Source organism: Bos grunniens, chromosome 4 (genome assembly GCF_055505025.1).
Source record: "Bos grunniens cultivar Pamir isolate PY7600 chromosome 4, Bosgru_T2T1.0, whole genome shotgun sequence".
Lineage (NCBI taxonomy): Eukaryota > Metazoa > Chordata > Mammalia > Artiodactyla > Bovidae > Bos > Bos grunniens.
This window is the reverse complement of record NC_141168.1, coordinates 48,867,749-48,887,344: the sequence shown is the minus strand read 5'-3', so window position 1 is coordinate 48,887,344 and position 19,596 is coordinate 48,867,749. Positions and strand designations below refer to the sequence as shown.

The following is a 19,596-nucleotide window of genomic DNA, read 5'->3' as shown; positions in this document are numbered from 1 at the left end:
AGAGTCTTACTTTTTTCTTCTTCATCCCCCAAATATTGAAATATTTAAAGCGACTAAGTTCATTGTCAACTTAAAAGCTAAATTGCAATGCTGAAGTTTATGGGTTCTCAGCAGGTAGGCAATGGCTAAGTGTTTTTTGAAAGAAGGATTTTATTATTTTATTTTGGCTTGTTTTTACCCACAGCTTGAAGACCTTTCAGTCAATTTTAACTTTAGGCATCAAGTCAGAGGCAGATGAAAAAGCTTACTTAGTGTTTGTCCATAACTTAGATCTAGGTTAAGTTCAGTTCAGTCATTCAGTTGTATTCGACTCTTTTTGACCTCCCAGACTGCAGCACGCCAGACTTCCCTGTTCATCACCAACTCACGGAGCTTGCTCAAACTCATGTCCATTAAGTCAATGATGCCATCCAACCATCTCATCCTCTGTCGTCCCCTTCTCCTCCTGCCTTCAATCTTGCCCAGCATCAGGGTCTTTTCTAGTGAGTCAGTTCTTTGCATCAGGTGGCCAAAGTATTGAAGTTTCAGCTTCAGCATCAGTCCTTCCAATGAATATTCAGGCCTGATTTCCTTTAGGATGGACTGGTTGGATCTTCTTGCAGTCCAAGGGACTCTCAAGAGTCTTCTTCAACACCACAGTTCAAAAGCATCAATTCTTTGGCACTCAGTTTTCTTTATGGTACAACTCTCACATCCATACATGACTACTGGAAAAACCATAACTTTGACTAGATGGGCCTTTGTTGGCAAAGTAATGCCTCTGCTTTTTAATATGCTGTCAAGGTTGGTCATAGCTTTTCTTCCAAGGAGCAAGCATCTTTTAATTTCATGGCTGCAGTCACCATCTGCAGTGATTTTGGAGCCCAAGAAAATAAAGTCTGTCACTGTAACAGATCAAGATTAAAACCCAGACCTATAACACCCAAACCCTGATTGTTTCTAGTATTTCATCCACAGTTATATTGTCTCATTTATTGCTATGCTACTGTGTGCTGAAGCACTTTGCTTGAGTTAAAGACATGTTAATGCCAAGGTTAGGAATGATCTCCAGATCCAGTGAGGAACACAGACATTATAGAAACTGTGAAGGGGAAGTTCGAGATGCTTTGTGAACTGTTAATCTGTGGAAACAAAAGCGTCTCTTGTGAGGAGGTGAACGCTGAGGAGTCAGCCAGGGAAGTGCAAAGGTGGCTGGAGGTGCTGACAAAGGTGGTGTTGGCTGCACAGGCTGGAGAAGAGCCTGTGAGAAGGTTCTAGTGGGGGAAAGTGTAATAGCAAAAAGTTTCTCTTGCTAGGTATGTGGACTGAGGAGAAAGGGTGTATGATGAGACAGGTGAATTGGATGGGGATGGGACACACAGCTTCTCATGGCTGCAGTGAGAAGCTGAGACTAATGTAGGATCAACAGGAAACCACGGAAAAGCTTTAAGCAGTGGAGAGCTGTGATCAGATTTTTAAAGAGATCCTGGTGGCTGCTGTGTGAAACACTTTTCAGATCTGCATGTCATGTCACAAAATTAAAAAAAAAATTCAATTACACATCTTCACTTCAAAATTTTCTTATTTCCAAAACTCAGAGGACACTTACAATTTCTTCGTAAGAAATGGCAAGTCAAATGCCACATTCGGTGGATCCTATTTAATCGCCAGGTTATCTAGGGACAAAGCATAGAAAGTTTGTTTTCGGCAATATTTTTCCCATTCCAGACATTTGAATTTTGAAGTAGAATAAAAGCATGAACAAAGACACATTTCAATTTCTAGGACAAAGGCCACAAAAGCACATGGATGAAGTATCAAAGAAATTATTTGAGGCCCGGTAGGGTGGACAGTGGGTGGCAGAGTCTGTGGGTGTTGGTATGTTGAAATTCCAAGCACTTCTCAGCTGGCTTTGAAATGAGTTGAGCACGACCGAATGTCTAAGTCCTAGTAGATATGTGACAACCCCAGAAAATCATCACCTCTGAGCAAATGCCATATCAGGGTTCTATTAGAAGAGAAGATTAATTTCTGTTCATGGCTTCGAGACATTTCTCCTTAATTCCAATCTTTTAATTAATTCAGCAACACTTACTGAAAGTCTATTTTGTGTGAGGAATGGTACTAAATATGAAGGGTATATGCAGTGAGGAGAAGTGACAGTCATCTGCAGCCCATCCATCTCTTCCATGAAGGTCACTTTTTATTACAGAAGAGCCCCACAGTTTATTTAGAAGATTTAATAAAACAGATCTAATCTTATCTCCCCAAGCAAAACAATATCCTTCATAAATTATTTATCAACAATTTAGTTTATAACCCTAGTAAGCCATGTTCTCAGAAATAAAAGCTGGGACATATGGTATGAAAGATATATTCATGGGTCAATAGGAGAAAATATATGTAATCACAATTGTTCATGGAAATCATAGGCTGTATTGTCATTTATCTGTATCACTGTGTTATTAGCATTACAAAAGGACTCCAGCGTGATTTGTAAAAGCCAGAAGTGACTGAGAAAGTCCACTTGGATCCACACAAAACATACCCATCAATCCTCCCAACACTTCCTGCATTCAGGAAACCAAGCAGCACATGCTGTATGTGGAAACTGACTGATTTTCACTTTCTATTATGATTTATATAATTATTCACATTTGACTGTAGTCCCTTTAGTTAACATCTGTGTTTGCTGCCAATCAAATTTTGTGCCTTTCCTCACCCTTTCGTAATGTCTGAACTACAGCAGAGAACAAGAAGAGAAGTTTCAACATTAAACAAAAGGATCACAAGGTATATAACCTTTAACCAAAGCTGTGATTCTATGCTTCTTTTAAAAACAAGATCTATAATTAGAAATGACAAATGCCAATAAAATCCAGTCATTTGTATCATCTTCTTGTATAAACAAAAGATGAGAAATTGGCTGAAATAGAAAATGATTCTTAAGATTTAACACAGAATAATTTCTTTAAAGTAACAGCAAAGTCTGAAAAGTTACTCAAGATACTCAATTAATTGAAAGCATCCATTTTGATTAAACCTACTTCAGTAACATATTAGACCTCAATATTCTGACTCGCAGGCCTTTTTTTTTTAGACAGACATTTATTTAGCGTGCTAAGGCTAATTTCTTTTTTCTAGGAGACTAGACTTTCATATTTACAAAGGTCATTCCTTTTTTTAAATAGCAATCATTTTGAAGATATTTATTAGGTACAACACATGGCTTTAGATTCTGAAATATAAATCTAGATTCTGAAATAAATGGTTTTCCTGTTTTGAGAGGTTTCCCTTTTAGTGAGGGAAACAGGCTTTTTTTTTTTTTTTTTAATGACCCTAAAAAGCTGCTAACATATAATGAAAGCAAGAGCTCTGAAGACGGCATCTTGAAGAGGTGCCATGAAGCTGGACCCTTACTGGAAAAAAAGGAGTTTGTGAGAAGATAGAGGAGAGGGGAGGCACTTGTGATAGAAGAAATAGCATGTGTAAGTATTCTTGAAAAGACCTGGCATCTTGGAGAATACTGGCCTTAACTCAGGGTTCATGGGGTGAGTAGAAATGAGTCACAGTATAAAAGCTACAAGATGATGAGTAAAAGTCACAACATTCTTCTGAATTCTTCCAGACATTTGCCATGTGTATCCAAATTACCTATCTACCTATCATCTGTCACCTATCAATCCATATATTCACCCATCTATCCATCTTTCTCCTCAAGTGGTATCAGCCTATCTATCTATCTATCTATCTCCTCTGCAACCTACCTCTTCTCAATACATCTTGAATGCAATACAAAGCAGTACATAGAGATCTATCAATACTTTGTTATATTTAGCACCACATCCCTGATATGGATGTATCCAAACCTAGTTAATCATCTTTCTGTCGATGACCACTTAGGATGTTTACTGTTGCGAAAAATGCTCCCTTGAACATCCCTATGCATCTACTGATATTTGTATAGCTTTAAGGGAATATATCTGCAGGGAAATTGATGGTCATAGAGTGTGGCAAAGATCTGACTGCTATTTCCAAATAGCTGTCAAAGAAAAGGTCCTCCCCCTTCTAACTTATGTGAGAGTGCTGGTTTCCTCCACCACTCACCGATACCCACCCCAACCCTCTGTTTATTGATCATGGTAGCATTTATTTACTTTTGTGGGATCTCTTACAAATATTATAATTATAGTCACTGAGAAGCAACTTAGAAAATGAAAATAAGAAACTAGAAAATATAGCACCCTAAATTCTACTTCAGCGCTGTGAAGTGAAAGTTGCTCAGTCGTGTCCAGCTCTTTGTGATCCCATGGACCATACAGTCTATGGAATTCTCCAGGCCAGAATACTGGAGAGGGTAGCCTTTCCCTTGTCCAGGGGATCTTTCCAACCCAGAGGTCGAACCCAGGTCTCCCGCATTGCAGGAGGATTCTTTACCAGCTGAGCCACCAGGGAAGCCCCTACTTCAGAGAGATCTCAATTATTAGCATTTGGTTAGAGCTCTATTATTAGCATTTGGTTGAAAGCTTTTACATTTTTCACTGTGGAAGGATCAACTCGTGTTCTGGCTGAACCATAGCTGAGACATGGGTACAGCTGGTGGATGGATCAGGGGGAGTTCCTTTCACTCCCAGTTTCTAATATTGATTTAGCTCAATTTACTCAGGGAGGCTGGGGAAACTGCTAGGCAAAGCATTCAGAGGGTTTTTGCAAGTGGCATTCAGACATGTCACATATGGTAGACTCTGGATGTCTAAAACAAGCCAAATCAAAATGAGAGAAAGATTCCCTGAGAGAGAGCCACCTGATGGAAGAAAAGAGTCTGGCATAAATTTCCAGTCTCCATAGTAGGTTCTAAACATCGGAGGATAACCACTTGTGCTTGGAACATAGTAATAGCTATTACTTGAAACTTTTCTGATCCAAGTGCTCTGTGGTAGAAGTGCTTCCCAGGAAAAAATGGCTGAACAAACAAATACAGCAGGCTTACGAAACTCTGTGACATCCTTGGACCACGCTGCTATGAGGACAACACTCCCTCTCCCACCAAAGCATCACATGGAGGGGAGAGCTTTCCTCTCTTATTTCACAGCAGACTGTCCAGCAAAAGAGCAATTGTAAGGTTGACTACATCAGAGGTCAGTGTGGCCAATAGGAATGGGTGCTCCAAAGCAGATGGTAACGTCACAAATCTTTGGCGTGGTTACCATCAACTTCATATGGCAGAAGCCAGTAACAGTGGTACAGTCCTATTTGTGAGCCATCTAGCCCTGCTTCCCAGATTCTGAAAAATAGCTGGGTGTTAGAAGGAGAGGAAGCTCTGTTTCTCCAAATCTATAACTGCATGAATGTGTGGATACTTGGTGCTAGTGAAAATCCTGTAATAGTTTCTCATTGTCACAGAATAAAGTCCCCATTCCTTGATGATTTTCAAGGATTGTTATGATCAGGATCCTATTTTCAAGTGTTTGCTTGCAGTTCTCTGAATGAGCCTCTTGTTCAGTTGCTAAGTTGTATCCAACTCTTTGAACCCCATGGACTGCAGCATGTCAGGCTTCCCTGTCCTACATGACTTCCCTGACTTCTCTGTTGTACATGGTTACTACAAAAAGCATAGCTTTGACTATATGGACCTTTGTTGGTTAAATGATATCTCTGCTTTTTAATACACTGTCTAGGTTTTGCAACCCCATGGACTGCAGCCCTCTAGGCTCCTCTGTCCATGGAATTCTCCAGGCAAAAATACTGGAGTGGGCAGCCATTCACTTCTCCAGAGGATCTTCCTGACCCAGGGATCAAATCTGCATCTCCTGCATTGCAGGCAGATTTTTTTTTTTTTTTTTTTTTTTTACCATCTGAGCCACCAGGGGAGCCCTGTGAGCCTCTTGGCCTTTATGCAAACAGATCTCTCTTTCTAGAACATAAGTTACTACATGTCACCTGCCTAAAGTTCACATTCTTTGCAACTCAGTTTACATGTTTTCTGCTACAGAAAGAATTTTCTAACCACCAAAGGCTAGGGTCATTGTTTTTCTTCTGTAAATTTTTGGCATCTTGTACATATTCCCATTATATAACACATGTTACTCTACTATAAAACGTGATTACTCTACTATAAAATGTGATTGCTTATGTCCATCACAATGTCAGAGGATTCTTGAAGGCAGGGTCCATATCCTATTTGTTGCTGTATGTTCACTGCCTACTACAGTACCCGACTGTATAGTACACACTCAATGTGTTTGTTGAATAGGTAAATTAATTAATTCATAATCATATTAAACAAGATCCTAAGTTTGATTGTGGACCTTTTAAATTTCAATTGTCTGTAGTTATCTGAGAAGCTAGGGCCAGTTGTGAATATTGGAAGAGGCTGAGGAAAATCAACGATACAAATTTGGAGTCATTAAACTTCTCTATTTTATTTTTTCCACTTTACTATTTGTTTCTTAAAATTTAGTAACATTAATTTTTCTAACATTAAAGACAAAAATTTGGAAGTGCATAAAAGTATATATAGAACAAATTACTAATAATATCATTCTTCCTCTCCCCAGCAAAAGTTAATAACTGTTAACATGTATGAATATTTTCTTTTGATTTTATTCTCTCTCTCTCTGTATTTAACACAATTGGATCATGTGCTTATATAGGCCATTTTTCATTCAGCATCGTATCATAAACAGTTTTTCTTGCTTCAAAATATTCTTTAAATATTTGACTTTTAACATTCCTAAAATGTTCTAGTGCATGGATCCACTGTAATTATTTTAATCATATTTATAATTGGGCATTTAGGTTGTTTCACTTTTTCACCATAAAGTATGAAATTTATCTCTAGGATTTTCCACAGATGCCCTTTATCAGGTTGAAGTAGTTCTCTTTTACTCTTAATTTGCTGAGAGTTTGGTCTTTTTTTTTTTTTTTAAATCAGAAATGGGTATTGGATTTTGTCCATATGTTTGTTCCATATCTTCTGAGATGATCAAGGTGTTTTATTTCAAGTTTTTATGGTGAATAGCATTTAAAAATTTTTAAATGTTAAATCAACCTTTCATACCCTTTTGGTCATGATATATTATCCTTTTGAAAAAAATATTGGATTTAATTTGATAAACTTTTCCTTCTGTGTTCATGAGAGATATTAGTCTATAGTGTTTTTGTAATGTCTTTAGTTTTAGTATTAATGTAATATTTTCTGGAAGAGTTTGTGTAGACTTGGTATTATTTCTTCCTTAAATGTTTGGTAAATTTAACTAGAGAAGTCATCTGTGCCCAGAGTTTTCTTTGTGTGAATGTTTTTAAACTATAATTGTAATTTCTTTAATAGACATAGAAGAATTGAGGTTATTAATTTTTTCCTTGTAACCTTTAATAGCTTGTGTCTATCAAGGAATTTATCAAGGAATTAAATAATCTAAGTTGTTTAATTCATTGGCATAATATTGTTCAAAATATTCTATCATTCCTTTGGTATTTGTAGAATTTGTAGTAAATACCACCACCTTCCTCATTGTGGATATTAGTCATTTGTTACTTTTTTTTTTTTCTCTTTGGTCAAGCTGACTAGAGGTTAATTTATTTGATTGATTTCAAAGTAGTTTTGGTTTATGGATTTTTCTCTATTGTTTTTCCATTTTCTATTTAATTAATCACTGGTGTAATCTTTACTATTTCCTTTCTTCTACTATCTTTAGATTTAATTTGCTTGTTTTCTTATTGCTTAATGCTGAGCCTGAGGTCACTGATTAGAGACATTTTTTCTTTTTTAATATAGGTTAAAACTTTTCCTTAAACACTACTACAAACACTATATAGTCCCTTCTAAGAAATGCTTTAGTGGAGTCCTAAAAATTCTAATACGTTGTATTTTCATTTCACTGAAAATAATTTCAGTTTCCATTTTATTTCTTCTTTTATCCATGGATTGTTTTAGTAGTATGTTATTTAGTTTTCATATATTTGGAGATTTTTAAAGGATATACTTTTGTTTCTACTTTAGTCCCACTGTGGTCAGAGAACATAGTATGACTTGAAACTTTGTGAACCCTCTTGAATTTATTGAGATTTGTTTTATGACCTAGAATTACCAAATTTGGTAAATATTCCACATGTACTTGAGAAGAATGTGTATTTGCTCTCTATATTATTCTTCATCAGAAAACATTAATAGAATCTTCTAGAAATGTCAATTAGGTCAAGTTTGTAATGGTGTTTTTTAAATCTTTAATAGTCTTACTGATTTTCACTTATCACAGTCTACCTTCAAGTGATGTTACATACTACTCCATGTACAGGGTAAGAAAAAATACTACAGTTCCATTTCACTCCTTTCAACTTGTGTGCTATTGTTGGCATATATTTTACGTGTATAAATGGTATAAGCCTAAACTCCATTGTTAGCATTTTTGTTTAAATAGCTTATATCTTTTTAAACCCCTTCATGGATCACAGCCTTGTCATGGAAAAGGGGCTTATGTAAATCAACAAAGCTATGAGCCATGCAATGCAGGCTACCCAAGATGGAAAGGGTACAGTTAAGAGTTTTGACAAAACATGGCCCACTGGAGAAGGAAATGGCAACCTCACTCAAGTAATATTGCACGGAGAACCCAATGGACAGTATGGAAAGGCAAAAAGATACGACACCAGAAGATAAACAACCCCCCGCCACCCAGGTCAGTAGGTGTCCACTATGCTACTGGGGAAGAGCGGAGGGTAATTACTAATAGCTCCATATTGTATAGGAGCCTGGAAAGTTAAGTCCATGAATCAAGGTAAATTGGATGTGATCAAGTAGGAGACAGCGATTGAACACTGACAGCTTCCCTGGTGGCTTACATGGTAAAGAATCTGCCTGCAATGGAGGAGACTCAGGTTCGATACTTGGCTTGGGAAAAGCCCCTGGAGAAGGGAATGGCTGCCCACTCCAGTATTCTTGCCTGAAGAATTCCATAGACAGAGGAGCATGGTGGGCTACAGTCCATGGAATCGCAAAGAGTGGGACACACTGAGCTACTAACACTTTCACTTTTTCAAGCAGGAAATGGCAAGATTGAACACTGACATCTAAGGAATCAGTGAACTGAAATGGATGAGAATGGGTGAATTTAATTCTGATGACCATTATATCTACTACTGTGGGCAAGAATCCCTTAGAAGAAATGGGGTAGCCCTCATAGTCAATAAAAGAGTCTGAAATGCAGTACATGGTTGTAGTCTCAAAAACAACAGAACGATTTCAGTTCATCTCCAAGGCAAACCATTCAACATCACAGTAATCCAATCTATGCCCCAACCACTAATGCCAAAGAAGCTGAAGTTGATTGATTCTATAAAGACCTACAAGACCTTCTAGAACAAACACCAAAAAAAGATGTTGTTTTCATCATAGGGGATTGGAATGCAAAAGTAGGAAGTTAAGAGATACCTGAGTAATAGGGAAGTTAAAAATGAAGCAGGGCAAAGGCTACCAGAATTTTGTCAAAAGAATGCACTGGTCATAGCAAACATCCTTTTCCAACAATCCAAGGGGTGACTCTCCACATGGACATCACCAGATGGTCAATACTGAAATCAGATTGATTATGTTCATTGCAGCCAAAGATGGAGAAGCTCTATATAATCAGCAAAAACAAGACTTGGAGCTGACTGTGGCTCAGATCATCAGCTCCTTATTGCAAAATTCAGGCTTAAATTGAAGAAAGTATGGAAAACCACTAGGCCATTCAAATATGACCTAAATCAAATCCCTTATGATTATACAGTGGAAGTGATGAATAGATTTGAAGGATTAGATCTTGTAGACAGAGTGCCTGAAGAAATATGGAAAGAGGTTCATATAGGAGGTGGTAACCAAAACTATCCCAAAGAAAAAGAAATGCAACAAGGCAAAGTAGTTGTCTAAGGAGGTCTTATAAATAGCTGAGGAAAGAGAAATGAAAGCAAGGTAGAAAGGGAGAGATATACCCAACTGAATGCAACATTTTGGAGAAAAGTAAGGAGACATAATAATGTAAAGAAGTAGAGGAAAACAATAGAATGGGAAAGACTGGAAATCTCTTCAAGAAAGTTGGAGATATCAAGGGAACATTTCCTGCAAAGATGGGCATGATAAAGGACTGAAATAATAAGGACCTAACAGAAGCAAAAGGAATTAAGAAGAGGCAGCAAGAATATAAAGAACTATACAAAAAAGATCTTAATGACCTGGATAACCATGATGGTGTGCTCCCTTGCCTAGAGCTGGACATCCTGGAGTGTTAAGTCAAGTGGGCCTTAGGTAGCATTACTATGAACAAAGCTAATGGAGGTGATGAAATTCCAGCTGAGCTACTTAAAACCCTAAAAGATGGTGCTGTTAAAGTGCTGCACGCAATATGTCAGCAAATTTGGAAAATTCTTAAAGAGATGGGAGTACCAGACCACCTCATTTGTCTCTTGAGAAACCTGTATATGCATCAAGAAGCAACAGATAGAACTGATTCAAAATTGGGAAAGGAGTATGACAAGGCTGTACATTATCACCTAGCTTATTTAACTTATATGCAGAGTACATTATGTGACATGCCAGCTGGATGAATCACAAGCTGTACTCAAGATTGCTGGAAGAAATATTAACAACCTCAGATATGCAAATAATACCACTCTAATGGCAGAAAGTGAAGAGGAACTAAAGAGCCTCTTGGTGAAAATGAAAGAGGAGAGTGAAAAAGCTGGCTTGAAACTCAACTTCATGGCACCTGGTCCCATCATTCCATGGCAAATAGAAGGGGAAAAGGTGGAAGCAGTGACAGATTTTATTTTCTTGGGCTCTAAAATCACTGTGGATGGTGACTGCAGGCATGAAATTAAAAAATGCTTGCTTCTTGTTAGGAAAGCTATGACAAGTTTAGACAGTGTATTAAAAAGCAGAGACATCACTTTGCTGACAAAGGACCGTATAGTCAAAGCTATGTTTTTTTCAGTAGTCGTGTGAGAGCTGGACCACAAAAAAGGCTGAGTGCTGACGAATTGATGCTTTTGAATTGTGGTGCTGGAGAGCACTCTTGAGAGTCCCTTGGAGAGCAAGGAAATCAAACCAGTCAATACTAAAGGAAATCAACCCTAATATTCATTGAAAGGACCAATGCTGAAGCTCTAATACTTTGGCAATCTGATATAAAGAGCCAATTCACTGGAAAAGACCCTGATGCTGGGAAAGATTGAGGATAAGAGGAGAAGGGGGGGCAGCAGAGAATAAGATGGTTAGATGGCATCACTAAGTGAACTGACATGAATTTAAGCAAACTCTGGGGAACAGTAGAGGACAGAGGAGCCTGTTGTGCTACACCCCATGGTGTGGCAAAGAGTTGGACATGACTTAGCAACTGAACAACAACAATACCATCTTTTTAAAAGATGTGAATAATGAAAATAAAAACTTTTACATTTACTCACATAGTTCCCATTTTAGATCTCCTCATTTTGTTGTATTTTAATCTGGTATCATTTTCTGTCTGTCTGAGGATTTTCTTAGCCTTTCTTGTAGTGTAGGCTATCAACCTAATTAATTCTTTCAGCTTTTCTATTGTTTCCTTATCTTAAGCAATTGGTTTTTATTTTTAAATTTTTAATTAGAGGATAATTGCTTTACAATGTTGTGTTGGTTTCTGCTGTACAATGTTAATCAGCTAAAACCATACATACATCTCCTCCCTTGCCTTTGTTTGAAATAACATATTTGCTAGGTATAGAATTTGAGGTTAATATTTTGAAGTTGTTCTTCTATGTCTTCTCACTTGTATTTTTTCCTGATGACATGTCTGCTGTCATACTAATGTTTCTTCTTCTGCATGTAAGATATTCGTTTCCTCTGACTTTGAGATTCTATTCTTCATCACTGGTTTGGAGCAAATTTATTGTGATATACCTTGCTGTAGTTTCCCTTATATTTCTAGTGCTTGGGGTTAATTGGTATTCTTAGATCTGTGGGTTTATCTGTAGGCTTCTATCAAATTTGAAAAATTTTGTTCCAGCAATTTTTTTTTGCCTAACCTCCCTCCTTAAGGAACCAAAATTTCACGTATATTTTGCTGTTTGAAGTTGTCTCATGTTTCTCTGATGCTCTGTTTATTTTTCTGATTCTCTATTCTCTCATTATGGGCTCCCAGGTGGCTCAGTGGTAGAGTCTGCTTGTTAGGCAGGAGATGGGTCAATTCCTGGGTTGCGAAGATCCCCTGGAGAAGGAAATCGCAACCCACTCCAGTATTCTTGGCTGAAAAATCCCAAGAACAGAGTAGTCTGGTGGGCTACAGTTCAAGATGTGGCAAAGAATTGGACATGCCTTAGCAACTAAACAACATTCTCTCATTATATTTGGGGAAGTTTATATTGCTGTGTTTTCAAATTCAATAATATTTCTCTTCTGCAATGTTTAATTTGCTGTTCATCTCATCCAATGATATGAGATGATCCCCATATACTGTTTTAATCTCTCAAGTTTGATATAGGTCTTTCTTATATCTTCTATGTCTCTAACTTTTAATTATATGGAATAGGGAATACAGTTTTAAATCACCATTTTATCGTACTTAGTTTGTAAATTCTACCATCTGTCTTAATTAATTAAAACCTGCATGTTAATTTATCTCCCCATTATGTAATTTTTTTGAAGTTCTGTTTAATTTTTTTTATTGAATTCTAGACGCTGTGAATTTTACCTAACTGGCTACTAAATAGTTTTGTATTCACATAATGGTCATGGGCTTTATTCTGGGAAATAGTCTGGTTCTTTTGGGTCTTGCTTCTAAGATTTGTTAGGTGGGCCCAGGCCAGTGTTCACTGAAGGACTAATTCCTTAAGGGTGAGGCAGGATCCTTCTGAATATTCCACCACATCCCATGTTCCAGTCTGCTGGTGGGATGGGCCTGATGTGAGCCCCAGCCAGTGTCTGTTTCAGGCCTTTTGCGGGGGTGCGGGGGGTCTCTCTCTGGTCTCTGGTGGTTTCCTCACACGCTCATGCTGATCGGTCCTCAGCTAAAGACTTCACGGAAACCCTCCTTCTGCAGACTTCTGGGGTTCACTCTCAGCAGCTTTCTCCATCTCATTACTCTATCCTGCAAATTCTAGATGTCTTGATCTTCTTGGATTCTCCGTTTCTTCTTTCAACTCAGAGGCCGTGAGCTGAAAACTCCATCAGAGCAGATGCTCTGAAGAAGCTCTGTCGAGGCACAAGGCAATCAGGTGGCTCACCTCAGTTTTCCTCTGTCTCTCAGGAATCACTCTCCTCACTGACTGATGTTCACTGTTTTACAAATAATTATTTGCTAAAGTTCATCCACATTTCAGTGGCTTCGGGCATGAAGATCAGTCCGGTCACTGTTACCCCATCTTGATTGGAAGCCAAAGTCAAGCCTGCAGTGTGCCTTGTATTTTTCTTTCTTCATTTCCTAGGCAGGTTGATACATTCTCTCCCCACCACCACCATTTTTGTTAGTAACTTTAGTTTCTTCTCGTATGAACTATCTATGACTGTTACTCACTTTTACTGGAAATTTAATATTTTTTCACCATAAATTTGTTAGAGCACTTTTCTGTATTGTTTCTTGGCCCATGCTGTTCAGTCCAGGGCATGAGAATGATTTGCCATTAGAAATTTGTTTTGCTGTGAAAGTCTGACATGAAGGCCTATGTAACTCAGTTTGGTTCTTAACATTCTTGGTCTTCATACACTTGAAAAGTATAATATACTGTCATTGATAAGAGCATCTCACTACAGCAGTAATAATTCTCAAGAGAGCAAAAAACATCACCATCCACCTGCCCCTGCTCAGAAGGTGTACCAGTTTCTCTGCAGGGTCTCAGGGAAACGTGTAGCCTGAAAAAGACCCTGTGGTGATTTTGATAAGCTTGATTAAGGTGGTTGCCTCCACTCCACTGAGATACACAAGATAAACACTAATTATTCCAGTTGTGATTCTTTATTAGAGACCCTGGAAGGTAGCAACGGAGGGGTCCAAGCTATTTTTCAGTATTTTAAAGAACCTAGTGAATTTTTAGTGTTTTAAAATGTCTAAAAGCATCAATGGATGAAAATGCTGGCAGATAAGCCTGAAAGTCAATTCATTGCTTTTACTGCAGTTTCATCAACCGACTATGGTAACACTAACTGTTGCCTGCTAATCAGAGACACAGGTGGATCGGTACACAAGTATTATACAGTAAGTAGAAAACAGAAAATGAATTAATTATATTTAACAAAGGAAGTTTGTTTGATATTGTTTAATAGATAGCACCTTTCCAAATGTGCAGTCTCTGAAGGAAAACAGTAAATAAGTGTGTTCTTATTGGTTACAAAGCTGAAAACTACTGTAAGGACCACATTTCTTGGATTGCTTAAGCACAGAATTGCATTGGGAGTTCAAATTCTTTAAGAATGCAACTCTTGAGAAGCAAATAGAATTAGACAGGGAGAAAATCAAGGACAGCCCTTTTCTTATATACCTTGGGAAGCAATTGTTTTCTGTTATTACTTAGACTCTCTTTCTTCTACTTTCAAAGTTAGGTCACATGCAACCAGAATTTCATTCCTTTCTCAGACATTGGATTCCAAATCTTCTTTCCGGGAAAAAATCTCTACAGCATTGCACTGCTACTTTTCAAAAGCGTCTCACAAATGGAGTGAATCTTACATTTTTCTAAGTTACATAAGGTAGTCAGATCTTCCTGTTAAATTTGTGTGTGTAGTAAGAGATACATAACATAAATTTACATTGTAACAATTTTAAAGTAAATGATTCAGTGGCATTAAGTGCACTTACAATCTTGTGCAATCATCAGCATTATCTAGATAGTTTCAGAACTTTTCATACCTCAGAAGGAAACCTTTTGTGTTACATTGTTGAAGTTAAAAGATAACATAACTGGTTAGAGTAGAGAAGCTTTTAGGGAATCTCTGTAATCCTTCCCATCTAGGACAAAGGAAACAAATATATATATATATATTTTGCAACTTCCAGTGCAATGTTTAGAAGCAGATCATCCAACATGGCACCCTACTCCAGTACTCTTGCCTGGAAAATCCCATGGACGGAGGAGCCTGGTAGGCTGCAGTCCATGGGGTCGCTAAGAGTCGGACCTGACTGAGCGACTTCAATTTCACTTTTCACTTTTATGCATTGGAGAAGGAAATGGCAACCCACTCCAGTGTTCTTGCTTGGAGAATCCCAGGGACGGGGGAGCCTGGTGAGCTGCTGTCTATGGGGTCACACAGAGTTGGACACAACTGAAGTGACTTAGCAGCAGCAGCAGCATCCAACATCATAGCTTGTCTTTACCAGAAATTAAAGACAGTCGGATAATATAATTCTACTGAAAATAACTGGTTATAATTTAAATTAGAATACTAATATAAATATATTTATATTGTATATATATAAATATAATGTAGCCAGTAATATATAATATGTATTTTATAATTATATTTATAATAAATATAAATATAGATTTATATATATAAATATAATATAGCCCAGTAATATTTCACTCACACTCATCCTCTGTTTTCCTTTCTATTGTTAGGTCATTTTGAATACTTCTATAGTAGTCTCTTCAAAAGCAAACAGCTGAGCAATGCTATTTGAAACTTTGATGTACAAGCAATTGACTTATGTTTTCTGTCTCTCAGGGAATGGAGCTGCACACTAGATCAAACTGCAAGCTGAGAAATGACCTCCACTCATCCAACTTTATTCGACACAACTGTTTACTGTATAATAGTTTTACCAGGGGCCAGGTACCATTCGATGCTCTGTGCAAGGCAATGGGGAACCAGACACACAAGGCCTGCCCTTTCCTCCAACTCTTTCCCCTTGTTTTCAGTTAATTTCCAAATCCAGTCACTCTAGCACGTAAGACTCAAATCCATTGTTTCCACCTCCTTAGTTCATATATATCTGTCTATTGCCATCATTCATTTATCCAGTATACAATGACTGAGTGATACACTGAGTCCATGTAACACTTGACAATGACTAATAAGAGAGGCATGAAGGAGAAGTTCAGTCTGTTGGGGAAGACTGGCATTGAATAAACATTTTCAATAAAGTGTAATGAGAGGAGAGGTACTGGTTATAATGAGGGTGTCCAGTGTGTAGAGGGGGCTTAAAGTACTCCAGGAGGTGAAGCAACATATCCTTGAGAAAGTGAAGATTAGGCTAAAATCTGAATGAAAGGCATAAATTAGCCAGAGATGGATAAGTCCTTAGGCAAAGGAAACAACCCAATTGGAGTTCCAGAATGGGTGGAAATATGAGCTTGGTCCCTTGGAAGAAGTGGAAGAAAACCCACTGTGACTGGAATGGACAGACCCAAGGAAGCAGAGATGGAGTTGAAACTGGATAGGAACCCTGGACCTGACTGAGCAAGGCTTTGTGACTTGTGAACCCTATTAAGGATTTTGGCTTTTTTGTAAGACAAAAAATGGGATAAAGAATTGCTTCAGCAGAGAGTGACTTCAAGTCCATGCTCTACACTGTGGCCAAAGCAATCTTTCCAAATCACCACCTTTCCTCGTGGGGCCCTGTGCATAACTCTTCAGTGATTCCTCACTGCTTCTGGATAACTATAGGCTCCTTAAAATTTTAGGCTTTTTCCGGGCTAGTACCAGCTTACCTCTCGTCTTTTTACTTTGCACCGTTTAAACTTCAACCTTATTGAATTGGCTTGTGTGGTTCGCTTCTGCACTGCATTTTATGTTGCCTGAATGTCCCTTACACTCTCTTGTACCAGGTCCTCTTTCTTGGAGCACCTTTGCACCCATCTCTGTGCTTACGGTCTTGGCTTATTCATAACCTCCATGTTCTTACTCTACTGTACCGCCTTGTGTGTGTGTATACATTTCATTTGTCAATATGGTGTAAGCTCCTTGAGGTCAAGGATTTGTCTACATTTCAATCACCAGCATGGAGCAAGACTTGAACATGATGTGAAATCAGTATGGAATGAACAAGTGAATAATGAATGAAAAACAACACTTTCAAAGACCCTGTCTGTTAACATGGAGTCTCAGAAGATTTGAGTAAGATTGCTTTGCAAATTTTCAAAGACCCCAAAACTCAGGGCCTAAGAAAAGACATACTTGGTTTAGAATAGATCAATTCACCGGCAATTAAGCTGCAAATAGGATCTGTAACTCCAACATTGCTTTGCAGAGTGCTGAACTCCACAGTGATTTGGAATACTCAGCATAAAGATTCTGACATCAGATCAAATGGGTAATTTTTCAGTGCCTGGAGAAGTTTAAAATAAACATTTCTTTTATTGTAAAGCAAAGAAAGATGATTTAAAATTGTATAGTGGTTGACATGTTCTACTGCTGACAGATTCTAGGAATCTGTTAATGTGGAATTAAAACAAAAAATAGAGAGTAATATTTTGTCATCTAAAAACAAGTAGGGGAGTTGTGGCAGAGATTATAATTAGCTTAGCTATAGGTTTTGGAACACCCACAAGAGCTTCAGGTTTCTTAATGGTTTATAGCAATTTTGATTACTACATTTCATTTCAAATGACACCTGGATCCTTTTATGCAAAATGCTGGGATATTAAATTAGTGCCATTGAGACAGACTTTGGGTAATGTTCTGTCAATGTCCTGGCAGCTCCCTCTCCTAATTCTATGAGTTTCCATGGCAAGGGATAGGATACAGCATGCATGTGAAGTCACTTCAATCGTGTCTGATTCTTTGCCACCCTATGGACCATAGCCCATTAGGCTCCTCTGTCCATGGGATTCTTCAGGCAAGAATACTGGAGTGGGTTGTCATTTCCTTCTCCATAGGATCTTCTCGAACTAGGAATTGAACCTTTGTCTCCTAAGTTTCCTGCACTGGCAGAAGCATTCTTTACCAGTAGTGCCACCTGAGAAGACCCCAGGATATAGCAGAGGACAAAATATGCACTATCAGATCAAAAGTCTTGGGATCACCTTTGGTTCTTTTTGCATGACTCACATTTAATCTTTCAGAGGTTCTTTTGGATCCAACCTCAAAATATTGGGTTGGCCAAAAAGTTCATTTGGGTTTTTCCATAAGATGTTCCAGGAAAACCCAAACAAATTATTATTATCATTAATATGATTATTTTGACAATCCAATATATCCAGAAGAACCTGACCACTTCTCACTACCTTTATCATCATCATTTGTGTCTAAATCAACATAATTGCTAAAGGAAATCCACCTTCAATATTCACAAATATTCATGGGGAGGACTATTGTTGAAGCTGAAGCTCCAATTACTTTGGCCACCTGATGAAAAGAGCCAACTCTTTGGAAAAGACCCCGATGCTGGGAAAGATTGAAGGCAAAAGGAAAATGGGTGACAGAGGAAGAGATGGTTACATAGCGTCACTGACTCAATAGACATGAATTTGAGCAAATTGTGAGAGATAGTGAAGTACAGAGGGGCCTGGCATGCTGTGGTCCATGGGGTTGCAAACAGTTGGACCCAGCTTAGTGACTGAACAACTACAGCATAGTCAGTTAAATGGCAGGGACAGGATTCACACCCAGATGTTTGTGTGACCACCTCTGCAAATGAGAAGTTTGAACTTAACTAATGATACTACTTTGAAAGTTTATCCTTTCTGTTAACACTAACAGCAATCATTAACCATGTCCTTCATTTTCCAAAAACAAACCTCAGTATGCTTTTCTCTTGGTAGCAAAGAATTTGTGCCACTCCCCTATTGAACCTTTCTCAAATGCTTTGATTACTTATCAAACTTGTATGCTTAGTCGCTCAGTCACATCTGACTCTTTGTGACCCTATGGACTGTAGCTTAACAGGCTCCTCTGTCCATGAGATTCTCCAGTCAAGAATACTGGAGTGAGTTGCCATGCCCTCCTCCAGGGGATCTTTCCAATCCAGGGATTGAACTCAGGTCTCCTGCATTGCAGGCAGATTCTTTACTGTCTGAGCCACCAGGGAGGCCCTATCAAACTTAACTTTCTCTGTTTCTAAATTTATCTGTAGTTTAACAGGAGAAAGTCTCTAGCTACAGAAATTTGATAGAAATTTCCACAATACCAGAGCAGGAAGAATTCTCTGGGCTTTGCTTCCTGTAGGGCGGTGGTTCTCCGAGTGAGGTCTCTAGAGCTGCAGCTTCAGCATCACCTGGGAATGTGGAAAGAAATGCAGATTTTTGGTCCAGGCCTAGACCTAAGGGATGAGAAACTAAGTGACTGGGGCCCAGTGAAAAAGTGGCTTAACAAGCCCTCCAGGTGATTCAGATGCAGCCTCAATTTTGAGGCGGTTCTTTTGTGCACCTGTGTGCAATTCAGTCCTATTAACAGGAGTGTCCCAAAGAGGAGGGGTCAGCATTTTCTCATCATGCGTGTTTGTGTCTGAACATACTAACTGGTGGATTTAATTGGATTCCTATTACATCTTTAAAATATATTTAGTCATCCATTTACTCTACTTAGCTTAAAGTGATTTTCTCAGGTGGCAAAAAGGAATGCATTGAAATTTCCTTGGCTTTTAAACAGAATCTATTTAAGATAACAGATAAAGGGCCTTCTTCAGAATCTAAAAGAAAAGCATTTAATTCATGGTTCAACTTTATTATAGTTAA

General features: G+C 38.1%; 1 long non-coding RNA gene across 1 annotated transcript; it reads right to left on the bottom strand.

The window, feature by feature from the left end:
- Positions 1-503: 503 nt before the first annotated feature.
- LOC147374073 (uncharacterized) lies at positions 504-19,188 on the bottom strand. The gene is made up of 3 exons (XR_015162406.1): positions 19,050-19,188; positions 1,589-1,655; positions 504-845 (listed from the first exon to the last, which is right to left on the bottom strand). It is a non-coding gene; the product is annotated as an uncharacterized LOC147374073 (long non-coding RNA).
- Positions 19,189-19,596: the final 408 nt, after the last annotated feature.